This window comes from Sorex araneus, chromosome 3 (assembly GCF_027595985.1).
Source record: "Sorex araneus isolate mSorAra2 chromosome 3, mSorAra2.pri, whole genome shotgun sequence".
Lineage (NCBI taxonomy): Eukaryota > Metazoa > Chordata > Mammalia > Eulipotyphla > Soricidae > Sorex > Sorex araneus.
The window spans coordinates 7047901-7059425 of NC_073304.1; the positions used below are offsets into that span (position 1 = coordinate 7047901).

At 49.5% G+C, this 11525-nt stretch overlaps 1 pseudogene; it reads left to right on the top strand.

Moving 5' to 3' along the window:
• Nucleotides 1-2767: 2767 nt before the first annotated feature.
• LOC129403341 (U1 small nuclear ribonucleoprotein C-like) lies at nt 2768-6394 on the top strand (annotated as a pseudogene).
• Nucleotides 6395-11525: the final 5131 nt, after the last annotated feature.

The following is an 11525-nucleotide window of genomic DNA, read 5'->3' on the forward strand; positions in this document are numbered from 1 at the left end:
AAAAAAAAAACCCAAGGTATTCTTTTTGCTTTTGGTCAGTGGAGTAATTCTTTAGGTCTGACTTGTTTGGGGGTGCACCTGGGGGGCACTACCCCGTGCTCGGGGTCACTGCCAGCGGTTCTCAAGAATCAGCCCAGGCCAGGACTGAACCTGGGACCTCTGCGTGCAAAGCATGAGCCTGACCTGTTGAGTTTGTTTCCTTGATTCTTAACATTTCTCTTGTTTGGGGAAAGATCCTTCAGTGGGCAGAAGAGCAGCCTTCAAGGCGGAGGGCTGGGGTTCTAGCCACGGTGCCCTGAGTCATCCCAGGAGTAGCCCCTGAAACTGCTGGGTGTGGACCCCAAACAATTATTTCCTTGATACACACATCAGACAAGTAACAACATTGAGTTCGTTGTTACTTGTCTGATGTGGTTTTTTTTTTTTGAGGTTGTACAATTTACAACACAGTTCATGTTTTCTGTATACAGCATCCCGGCCCCCTCACCAGACAGCCCTCCTCCCTCCACCACTGTCTCTGTCCCCCTCCTGCTGTGCTAAGTCCAGTTTTTAGTCCAATTTCCAGATTCTGCTGCCTTTGAACATTGATTATTCCCTTATTGTGCTTTTTTCTTCTTTTCTTTTTGGGTCACACCTGGCAATGCACAGGGGTTACTCCTGGTTCTGCACTCAGGAATTACCCCTGGCGGTGCTCAGGGGACCACATAGGATGCTGGGAATCAAACCTGGGTCGGCCGCATGCAAGGCAAACGCCCTCCCCGCTGTGCTATCGCTCCAGCTCCTCCCCTCTTCTCTCTCTGTCTCTCTGTCTCTGTCTCTGTCTCTCTCTGTCTCTCTGTCTCTCTCTCTCTCTCTCTCTCTATCCACACCCAGAGATGCTCAGGGCTTATACCTGGCTCAGTGCTGAAGTATACTCTATACTCTTGGTCATGCAGGGGACCATATGAGGTGCTGGGGATTGAAGCTGGTCAGCTGCGTGCAAGGCAAATGCCCTCCACACTGTACCATCTCTCCAACCCCCATTGTGCTTCTTTGTAGCCTACATATGAGAGAGATCATCTAGAATATTTCTTTTCTTCCTTTCCCTTTCACTTTTTACAGTTTTTATAATTGGTGCTGCATCTGTTTTTTATCATTAATATACAATCAAATTTTAAAAACTCAAATTGAACAATCTCTCTTTCAAAACTGGTAGATTCAGTCCTTAAATTTATGGTCATTTTAATGACTTCATTGTGTTTATATCATATGGGGGGGAGGGGTGATCCCAAATCATGCTCACAAGGTCCGAGGGCCGTTCCACATGCTTCATGGCCAACCAGGAGCCAGCAGCTGAATGCCAGGCCTCAGGACGTGGCACTGCCCAGGCCTTGCAGTGCCAGGAACATCCGGGTCACGTGATGGTGCTCAGGACCCCCCAAGGCTGTCCACTGTGCTGAGGACTGGCAGGTCCAGTCACAGCAAAGACGGCGGCCACCTTAATCCCAGTCTCTCCTCCAGCACCAGAATTTGTGCTTTGCTGCTCTTTGGGGCCACTCCTGACCCTACCTAGTTCTGGGCTCAGGAGTCACCTCTAGCTGGGCCCTGAGGACCATATTCGGGGCCTGGCTCAAGCGATCATGGACACAGCCACAAGCTAGGAAAGCGCCTTCACCTCCATACTGTCCCTCTGGACCTTACATTTGCCCCTTTTCCCCCTAACTCTTCTCTCCCTGGATTTAAAAGACTTGTGTTCTGCAAACCCAGGGCCCAGTGGACCCGGTTATCAGCCCTTTTTTTCCAAGGGCTGCCAGTGAGAAGAGTTTCTCCCACTGGTTCTGACACCCCACCTCTGTCCTTACTCAACGGACTCTAGCAAGTCAGCCCTACGGTGTGGTCACTTATTTACTATTTATGTTTGTATTGACTAATTCACTTATACTCATTTGTTAGTTCTCTTAGTTCCCTTTCTGCCATTATACTCACCAATGTGTTCAAACGCATCTTTGCTGTAACGGAACCAGGATAAGCTAGTGAAAGAGCCTCTCAGGGTATCAGAAAGGTATATTTCCCTCTATCTTCTCTCTATCTCTCTCTTTCCCTCTGTTTTATGCATATATGTATACACACACACACACACACCTATATCAATATATTATGAAATTCTTAGGCAGCCTCACATGGAGCCCGTGTAAACAGTGTCCATCTTCACGACTGGGCATGTGGCCGATCTTGACTCTGTTCTCTCAATTTCCTGTGTCTCCAAGTGCCTGCTGTGAACAGAGATTGGTTTCAGGATTGCAGGGAGAAAGTCGTTTTACAAAGGGCTCCTCTTCCTTCGAGTCGGGAACCATTGCTTTGCAGGACTGTTGCACCTTGGAGCAAGAAAGCAAGTTCATGGGCCCGGGAGATAGCTCAGAGGGCTAGGACCCAGGCTGTGCGGGGTGGGGGGGGGCGAGGGGGGAGAGCTGAATCCCTGGCCCCTCAGGAACCCCTCCAGGTGTGGGATGCCCCCCACCCTAGGGAAGGGGAGGGGAAGGGAGGGGAGGTGTATGAGAGGAATAACTGGGCCAGATAGACTTGAAGAGACTGGACGCCCAGATGAAGCAGGAACAAAGATCGGCAGCAGGCCAGGGGCTAGGGAGAGAGCACAGGGTTAAGGTTCTTGCCTTGTACACAGTCAAACCCGGTTCCGTCTCCAACACCGCATAGGGTTCCTTGAGCACTGGCCAGAAGTAAGCCCTGAGCACTCCTGTGGGGGGGCCCCTCCCTCTCAATACACAAAAGTATGCCCAACACTGCCACCAGACCTTTCAATGAAGACAAAACTGGTGTCGAAGTAGGTTCTTTTGCATCTGTGAAGACATTAAATATTGATTTGAGGGGCTGGAACGATAGCACAGCGGGTAGGGCGTTTGCCTTGCACACAGTCGACCCGGGTTCGATTCCCAGCATCCCACATGATCCCCTGAGTGATTCCTGAGTGCATGAACCAGGAGTAACCCCTGTGCATCGCCAGGTGTGACTCAAAAAGCAAAAATAAATAAATAAATAAATAAATATTGATTTGAGCATGGCCCAGTTCCCAGGCCCATCGGAGGGGCCTGCACATGTGCCCAGGTGACCGTGCCGTCCCTCGGGTTGAGGGTCTTCATGCAAACCATGTCATAAAGACCAAGTCCAACTCTGAAATATTTCTGCAGTGGGAGCTACACCGGAACACTTCCACCTTTATTTCTATGAGCCGCTGGATTTCAGGCACAGTGTGTGTGTGTGTGTGTGTGTGTGGCTTGAGTTTGATTCCCCAGTAGTGCACGGTTGCCTGAGCACTGGCTGCTGAGAGCAACTATGAAGCCAAGTTTCCCCCTCCCCTACCAGGACCACTAGGTAAAAAACTTAAAAAGCAGAACCCAGGGTCTCACAAGCCAAGTGAGCACTGAACCCACGGAAAAAGTCACCAGGTTTGTTTATTCCACCCTTTATCCTGCGTGTGCTCCTTCCCAGGGCAGCTATCTTTCGGACATCTACTGATTTGCAAGTATTGTTCTCAGTGATGGAGGGCAGGGAGCCAGATTAAGGCTTCCCTGAGGGAGCATCCTTTGTGCTGGGGCAGGAAACAGCCAGGCACGGGTTAAGAATGTGATTCCAGACCGAGGGAAGGTCATGCTACAGCAGGATAAAGCACCACAGGCTGGGCCCGAGTGACAGTCCAGTGGGGAGGGCGCTTGCACTGCAAGTGGACACCAGGGCTAGGTCCCTGGCATCCCGTCTGGCCCTCCTAGAACTATCCAGAGAGATTCCTGAGTGCAGAGTCAGGACTAACCCCTGAGCTTTTGGTGTGACCAAAGAACAAATTTTCTTATTTTATAAAAAAAAAAAAATTTGTAAACCAAACTGGGGAGATTAGTGGGGGGAAGTGGGCACCGGTAAGTTGGCATCAGAACATCCTGTATGCCTGAAACTTAATCATGAATAACTTAGTGGTTCTGTAATTTACGGTGATTCAATTTTTAACAAAAATGGGGCTGGAGTGATAGCACAGCGGGTAAGGCATTTGCCTTGCATGCGGATGACCTGGGTTCGATTCCCAGCATCCCATATGGTCCCCTGAGCACCAACAGGAATAATTCCTGAGTGCAGAGCCAGGAGTAACCCCTGTGCATCACCAGGTGTGACCCAAAAAGAAAAATTAAATAAATACATTTTTAAAATAATTAGAAGAAAAGCCAAAAGGAGCCAAAATAGTACAGCAGGGAGGGCACTTACTTTTCATGTGGCTGACCTGGGTTCAATCCCCACCATCCCATATAGTCCCCTGAGCACCACCAGGAGTAATTCCTAAATGCAGAGCCAGGAGTAACCCCCGAGCACCACCAGGTATGCCCCAAAAGGTGAAAAACAAAACAAAAACCAAAATAAAATCCCAAGTTTGAGGAGGAGTGGGGAGGGAGGATAAGATAAGAGCAATAGTAAGCACTAAGCATTGGTCCTGCTAGCTGATATTTGACAAGGGGTGAGGCATGGGGAGGAGCAGCTGAGCCAAAGCTGGCTGTGAATGAGCGAAGCCTCCCAGTAACAGATGGGAAGATCACGTGCAAAGGCCAGGAGGCAAGGATGGCAGGAGTGAGGTTTCCTGGAGGAATTTGGTTCCTCTTCTCCCTGCATTCCTGCCCCAGGCCTGCCTCCTCCCTCACTTCAGAGTCAAACAGTAGAGTCAGAGGGCTGGAGAGATAGTACCACAGGAAGGGCGCTTGCCTCAAACGTGTCCAATCTGGGCTTGATCCCCAGAACCCCACATGGTCCCCTGAGCTCCACCAGGAGGGGTCCCTAAGCACAGAGCCAGGAGTAAGCCCTGAGCATCACCAGGTGTGGCCCAATAACAAACAAGAAAAAAAAAAGTTTAAAAAGCACTAAAATGCAGAAATATTTCACAAACTTGAGATTGGGAGCCCCACCCTTGGCCACTGGTCAGTACATGGGGCCAGTTCCCAGGAATCTGCTTTTGTCTCCCAGTCAATCCCCCTGCACCCCTCCCCGCCTCCCACCTCTCCACGCTTCTCCCCTCTTGCCCTCTCACTTTCTTGGCACCATTGAGCAGAACAGGCAGTGCTGGCCAGGGGCGGGGTCACTCCCCGGCTGATTCAGGCCGTCAGAATGGTGTCCCTTTGAACCGGGGTCACCCCAATTCTCAGCCTATCCCAGAGAATTGCTCCTTTTCGACATCTACCATGGGTGTTTCTCACGAGCAGGGCATTCTTGCCATCAGTCCTGGTGGACCCCAACAGTCAGAACAGAGTGGCTAGAACTCTCCATGTGTGCATCTTTCACCCACCCATCTATCCGCATCTAGCTGCTCATTTAGTATTTAGCTGCTCATTTAGTATTCGGCTTGAGTTCACTTTCTTCCAGTAAGCTCACCAATGCATTTATATATGTTTGATGCAGTCGATCCAGAATCCAAACATGGTAAGAGCCCCCCCTGTGCTCCCAACACACAGCCCCCTCCTTTGTGAAAAAGCAGAAGACTGGAGGGAAAATGAATGAGTAGAGAAGGACTCCATTAAGCACTTTACAAAGGTCCTTTCACCTTTCGTTTTGAAAACTACCTTAAGAGATAAGTTCCCCCAGGCAGATCCTATTTTACAGTTTAGGAAACAGTAAGGGCTAAAGAGATTAATACTTACCCACAGTTGACAAAACTAGCATGCGCAATGCTGGGGATTTAAACCCCCTAAACAAGATCTCAGTTGCTGGTTTAATCACATTCCAGGGGTGGCCACTGGCCATAGGTGGTCACTAGGGATGAGACATGGCCGGTCCATAAGGTGAAATACTCCCAGAGCTCAGGGATGGTGTGTGAGAGTAGAATAAAATATAAATTTTAAAAGAATAAAAAATATCTCGACAAGCGTTCAACAGCTGCAGAGCATCGTGCCCAAGTTTTACTGTGACTGCTGCGACACGCACCTCACCCATGACTCTCCGTCTGTGAGGAAGACTCACTGCAGCGGCAGGAAACACAACGAGAATGTGAAGGAAATTTCTACCATCACAGATAGACGGAGGAGCAGGCCCAGAGCCTGACTGGCAGGACAACCGCTGCATTTCAACAAGGCGAGATGCCTCCGACTCCATTCTCCGCTCCTCCTCCTGTAGGGGCGATGACCCCCCCTCGCCCAGTCTCCCAGGTCCTCCTCGCCCTGGGATGATGCCAGCACCCCATATGGGGGGGCCCTCCGATGAGGCCACTGATGGGCCCCCTCCTCCTGGGATGATGCCAATGGGACCTGCTCCTGGGATGAGGCCGACAATGGGAGGCCATATGCCCATGAAGCCTGGGCCTCCAGTGATGAGACCCCCTGCCCATCCCCTGATGGTGCCCACTCGGCCTGGACTGACTCGGCCAGACAGATAAGGAGAGTGGGAGCCGATCTCCCTCTCCCTCTCCCTCTCCCTCTCCCTCTCCCTCTCCCTCTCCCTCTCTCCCTCCTTCCCTCTCTCTCCCTCCTTCTCTCCCTCTCTTCTCTCTCTCTCCCTCTCCCTCTCCCTCTCCCTCTCCCTCTCTCCCTCTCCTTCTCCCTCTCTCCCTTCCTCTCTCTCTCTCTCTCTCTCTCTCTCTCTCTCTCTCTCTCTCTCTCTCTCTCTCTCTCTCTCTCTCTCTCTCCTTCCTTCCTGTCACTTGTTCTTCTTCACCAGGAGATGGTGGTGCTGTGACTCTGTGACTCTGGGTATTCTTCAGCGGTATTAGAGGGAGATGTGCCCCCCACCATCCTCTTCCCATCAGAGAGAGGATAGTTTTGGAGGGAGGTAGTAAATGAAACCAAAAAACAGCAATTTTCATTTGTATTGTGAAACATGGGAATAAAGTTGTCGACTCTTAGTGAAGAGAAAAAAAAAATCTCATATCGATTTTCTTCAGGGAGAAGGTTGGGGTCACACCTGGAAATGCTCAGGGGCTACTCCCAGTTCTGTGCTTGGGGTCCGGCAGTGCTCAGGGACCTACAGTATCGGGGAGTGAAGCAGGGTCAGCCACATGAGAGAGGTTAAGGCCCCAGGATTTTCATGGTGAGTGTAAGTTGACACGCTACTACTTGGGCTATATTGGGCAAATGAAAGATGTTATGAGAACTAATCTCACTGGTTTCCTTTCATTCTTCACTTATTTATTTTTGATGGGGGGGGACACACCTGGCAGTGCTCAGGAGCTAGGACCATTCCTAGCTCGGTGATCAGGGCACCGTGTGGTGCCAGAGAAAGAACCTGGTCTCCCACATGCAAACGTGTGCTTCAGTGCACTGAGCTATTATTTTTTGGTTTAGGGACCACATGCAGCAGTGCTCAGGACTTACTCTGGGAGGGCCTTTGCGGATCATCTAGACGGAAAGCGGTCAAGCCCCAGGTTGGCTGCACGCGAGGCAAGTGCCCTGCCCACTATACTATTTCCCCATCCCCTATTTTCATTCCCCTGGGATAAGCCCACGCCAGTGAGTGCTTGGGGGGCAGCAGGTTACACAGAGCAGTGATCCAGGGGACAGACACACGAAGCCTCAGACCACTGAACTATCTCTCCTGCTCCCCAAATGTTTAGTTTTGAGGGGGTTCCCCCCACTGACTCATGCCAACCAGGCTCAGACTTCAATTTGTGGGCCAGAGGGTTCAGTGCTGCTCAGCCCTACAGTACCCGAAGGTCAGTACCCCAGCAGTGCTCAGAGACCTCTAAAGCCAGACCTGGCAGGTTCTGGGGGGTTGGGGCTTCAAAACCACAGAGATGCTCATGGCCTCCAGAGCTTCACCCTACGATGCTCTAGGGTCATGTGAAGCCAGGGATGGAACTCACATGCAAATCACACTCTTTAAATCCCCAAACCAACACTCCACCCTGAAAATTATTATTATTATTATTATTTTTTTTTTTTTGGAAATAGGTTTATTGGAAAGTAGAAGGGAAAGTAAAAGAAACTCCCTAGCAAGGAAGGAGCTTAGTATAGGACTGAGTTCCTGAAAAATATTTTTAAAGGCCTAGAGGACTACAATGGGTAGTTTGCCTTGTACATAGCAACCCATTCTCTATGGTCCCCCGAGCACCACCAGGAATAATTCCTGAGTAAAGAGCCAGCAGCAACCCCTGAGCATCTCTGGATATGACAAAAACAAAAAACAAACAACAACAACAAAACCCAAAGAGACCCACAGGAGAGGAGAAGTAACCTAAGGGAAGGATTGAGTTGATTTCAGATAAGGCAGGAAAATTTTGTGATTCCTTTGTATTGAGAATTTGCGGGAGGAACAGAGATAAGAGAGTTGATACCTGGAGTCTAAATCCTGCCTTTGTCCGAAACTAGCTCCCTGACCTTGGGCAGCTTTCGAGGCTCTGGGCTCTTGGGGTCTGGAGCTTACTAAGGGCTTGGCCAGAGCCAGCAAGGACCTAAGGACTGGTTGTTTCTGTGAGCACTCAACTATCAGTTCATCGCACAGCCTCTGGTCTTTGGGAGCCAGGGTTTGGGGTCTAGGAAAAAGGATAGAGAACTCTAAAGGAAGAGTCGCAACTGAGCCTGGATTGGGATTGGAAGTATCAGCCAAGCCAGAGGGACTGGAGAGAAAGTACGAGAAATGGAGAATTGCTCAGTGAAACTCCAGGTTCAATTCCCGCATGGCCCTCCAAACACCACTGGGGACCTCAGTGGCCCCCAGTACCACTAAGAAGGTTATAAAAATGAATTACATTTAAATTTTGTATTTAAAAAATCTCTCCATTCCAGATGCATTAGAAGTGTGCAGGATGAATGCACATCCAGTCTCCAGATGAAAGTCTGAACACTTCCTCACTTACAGGCATCAGGAATGTGGGGTTCCAGGGCTCCAGCAGCAAAGAGATGCAATGACTCTGGAATATCTTGCATGAGAGGCCCAAGCAATAGAACAGCGTTTGCCTTGCTCAAACCCAGGATTGATCCCCAGCACGCTGTATGCTGCCCTGAGCCTGCCAGGAGTGATTCCTGAGCTCAAAGCCAGAAGTAAAGTAAGCCCTGGGCACCACCAGGTATGGCCCCAAAACAAAACAAAAAATATCTGAGAAAAAAATGTATTTGATATATATATGCATATATATATAGTGAGATTTGTTGTTACTGTATTTGGCATATCAGATATGCCATGGGTATCTTGCCAGGCTCTGCCATGTGGGCAAGATACAATCGATAGCTTGCTGGGCTCTCCAAGAGGGGCAGAGGAATCGAACCTGGGTTTAGCTGCATGCAAGACAAATGCCCTACCACTGTACTATCGCTCCAGCCCTGGTGCCCACTTGAGAAAATTGAGGAGCAACGGGATGACAGTGACAGTGATATTATAAGAGAGAGAGAGGGGGGAGAGAGAGAGAGAGAGAGAGAGAGAGAGAGAGAGAGAGAGAGAGAGAGAGAGAGAGAGAGAGAGAGAGCCTCTTATAAGGGTGGGAACATGGTTCCATGATGAAGACATGAAATAGTGTGCATGAGATATGGGTCAGTGAGGGTAGGGGGAGGGTGGTGAGAGACAGACAGAATACTGGGGTCATTCAGCTGGGACCCCAGGACCAGGTTAGAAAGGTTCTCCTTCAGTATGAGTATCAGTGAAAATATTAATTTCAGGGCTGGAGAAGTGGAGCTGAGGGATGAGCACAGGCTTTGCATGCAGGAGGCCCGAGTTCCATCCCTGAGGCCATAGGGTCCGAGCACCCTCAGGTGCAAATGCCTGGACACAAAGTCTGGAGTAGATGAAGAGCATCTCCCAATGTGACCCCAATACCAAAAATAAATAAACAAATCATTCCAAATATTAATTTCAGGGGCCAGAGATTATAGTATAGCCAATAAAGTGTTTGCCTTGATGCAGCCAACCAGGTTTGATCCCAAAAAACCCATATGGTCCCCCAGCCCTGCCAGGAGTGGTGCCCACTGGATGTGACCTCCAAGCTAGCTAGCTATATATGTATACATGAATTTCAGCATACTGTAACACACAACATAAATGTATATCCACAAAACAGTGACAGACGGTCCCTCCTGAGAAGGTCAGTCAGGAGACCAGAGCTTTAGTTTGAAAACTGGTTTAAGTGTAAAAGATATTTTTTTGTTTTGTTTTTGTTTGGGGGCCATACCTGGCAGTACTCAGGGTTATTCCTAACTCTGCACTCAGAAGTCACTCCGGGTGGTGTCTGGAGGACCGTATGGGATGTGGGAATTGAACCTGGGTTGGCTGCATGCAAGGCAAGCTCCCTATTTTCTGTACTATTGCTCCAGTTCAAAAATGGTTTTGGTTTTTTTTTTGCCTTTTTGGGTAACACCTGGCGATGCACAGGGGTTACTCTTGGCTCTGCACTCAGGAATCACCCCTGGCGGTGCTCAGGGGACCATATGGGATGCTGGGAATAGAACCCGGGTCGGCCGCGTGCAAGGCAAATGCCCTACCCGCTGTGCTATCGCTCCAGCCCCAATTTTTTTTTTTTTAAAAAAGAACTTAAACGGGGTGGAGGGGGGAGAGGCTGGAGAAATAGCAAGATTGGGTAAGGTGCTTGCCTTGCACACTGCCAACCTAGGTTTGATCCCTGGCACCCCATGTGGCCTCCTGAGCACTTTTAGGAATGATCCGTGCATGCTGGGCCAGGAACAGGCCCCGAGAATGCTGGATATGCCCCCTCCCCAGCACAAAAAATAACCTAAATATACCATATAGAGGGGAACAAAAATGTACAGTGATTTTGGAATTTCTTCTTTCTTTGTGCATCATATCCAGCGATGATCAGAGGTTACTCTTGATTCTGTGCTCAGAAGTTGCTCCTGGTGGTGCTTGGGGGCCAGAGGGGATCCCGGGCGATTGAATCTAGGCTGGCTGTGTGCAAAATAAACGTCCATCCCCTGTACTATTGCTCTGGTCCTTGAACATTATTTTATCATAATCAGGAAGGCAACAGAACTCAAAGAATGAGAGAAAAATGTTTGCAAACAAATAAATCACAGATATATAAAGAATTGTCCCAACCCATGAGTAAAATTACAAATAACTCTGGGCCAGAGGGACAGTACAGAGGGTAGGCCACTTGCCTTGCACACAGCCAACGGAGGTTTGATCCCCGGCACCCGGTATGGTCCCCTAAGCACCACCAGGAATGATGCCTAAGTGCAGAGCCAGGCATATGCCCTGAGCATCGGCAGGTTTGTCCCTAAAACAAAAACATCACTCAATATTCAGGCAAATTATTGATACACCTATTTTTTCCAAGAACACGAGCAGCTGGGGAAGATGGCACAAAGGAGTGACCCGCTTTGCATGCAAGAGAGCACATAACCCACTGAATCCTGCTGCTGTGTTCCCCAAGTTTAAAAACCAAAACCAGAGAGCACCTACCTACAAATCACCAATAAACATATTTATTTATTCACTTTTGGTGTTTGGGGTACCACCTCGCTCTGGTGCCGGCTGTGCTCGGGGTTTACTCCTGGCTGCATGCACAGGGATTACTCCCAGTGGGGCTCAGGATGCCAGGAATGGAACCCAGGTCCGCCGTGAGC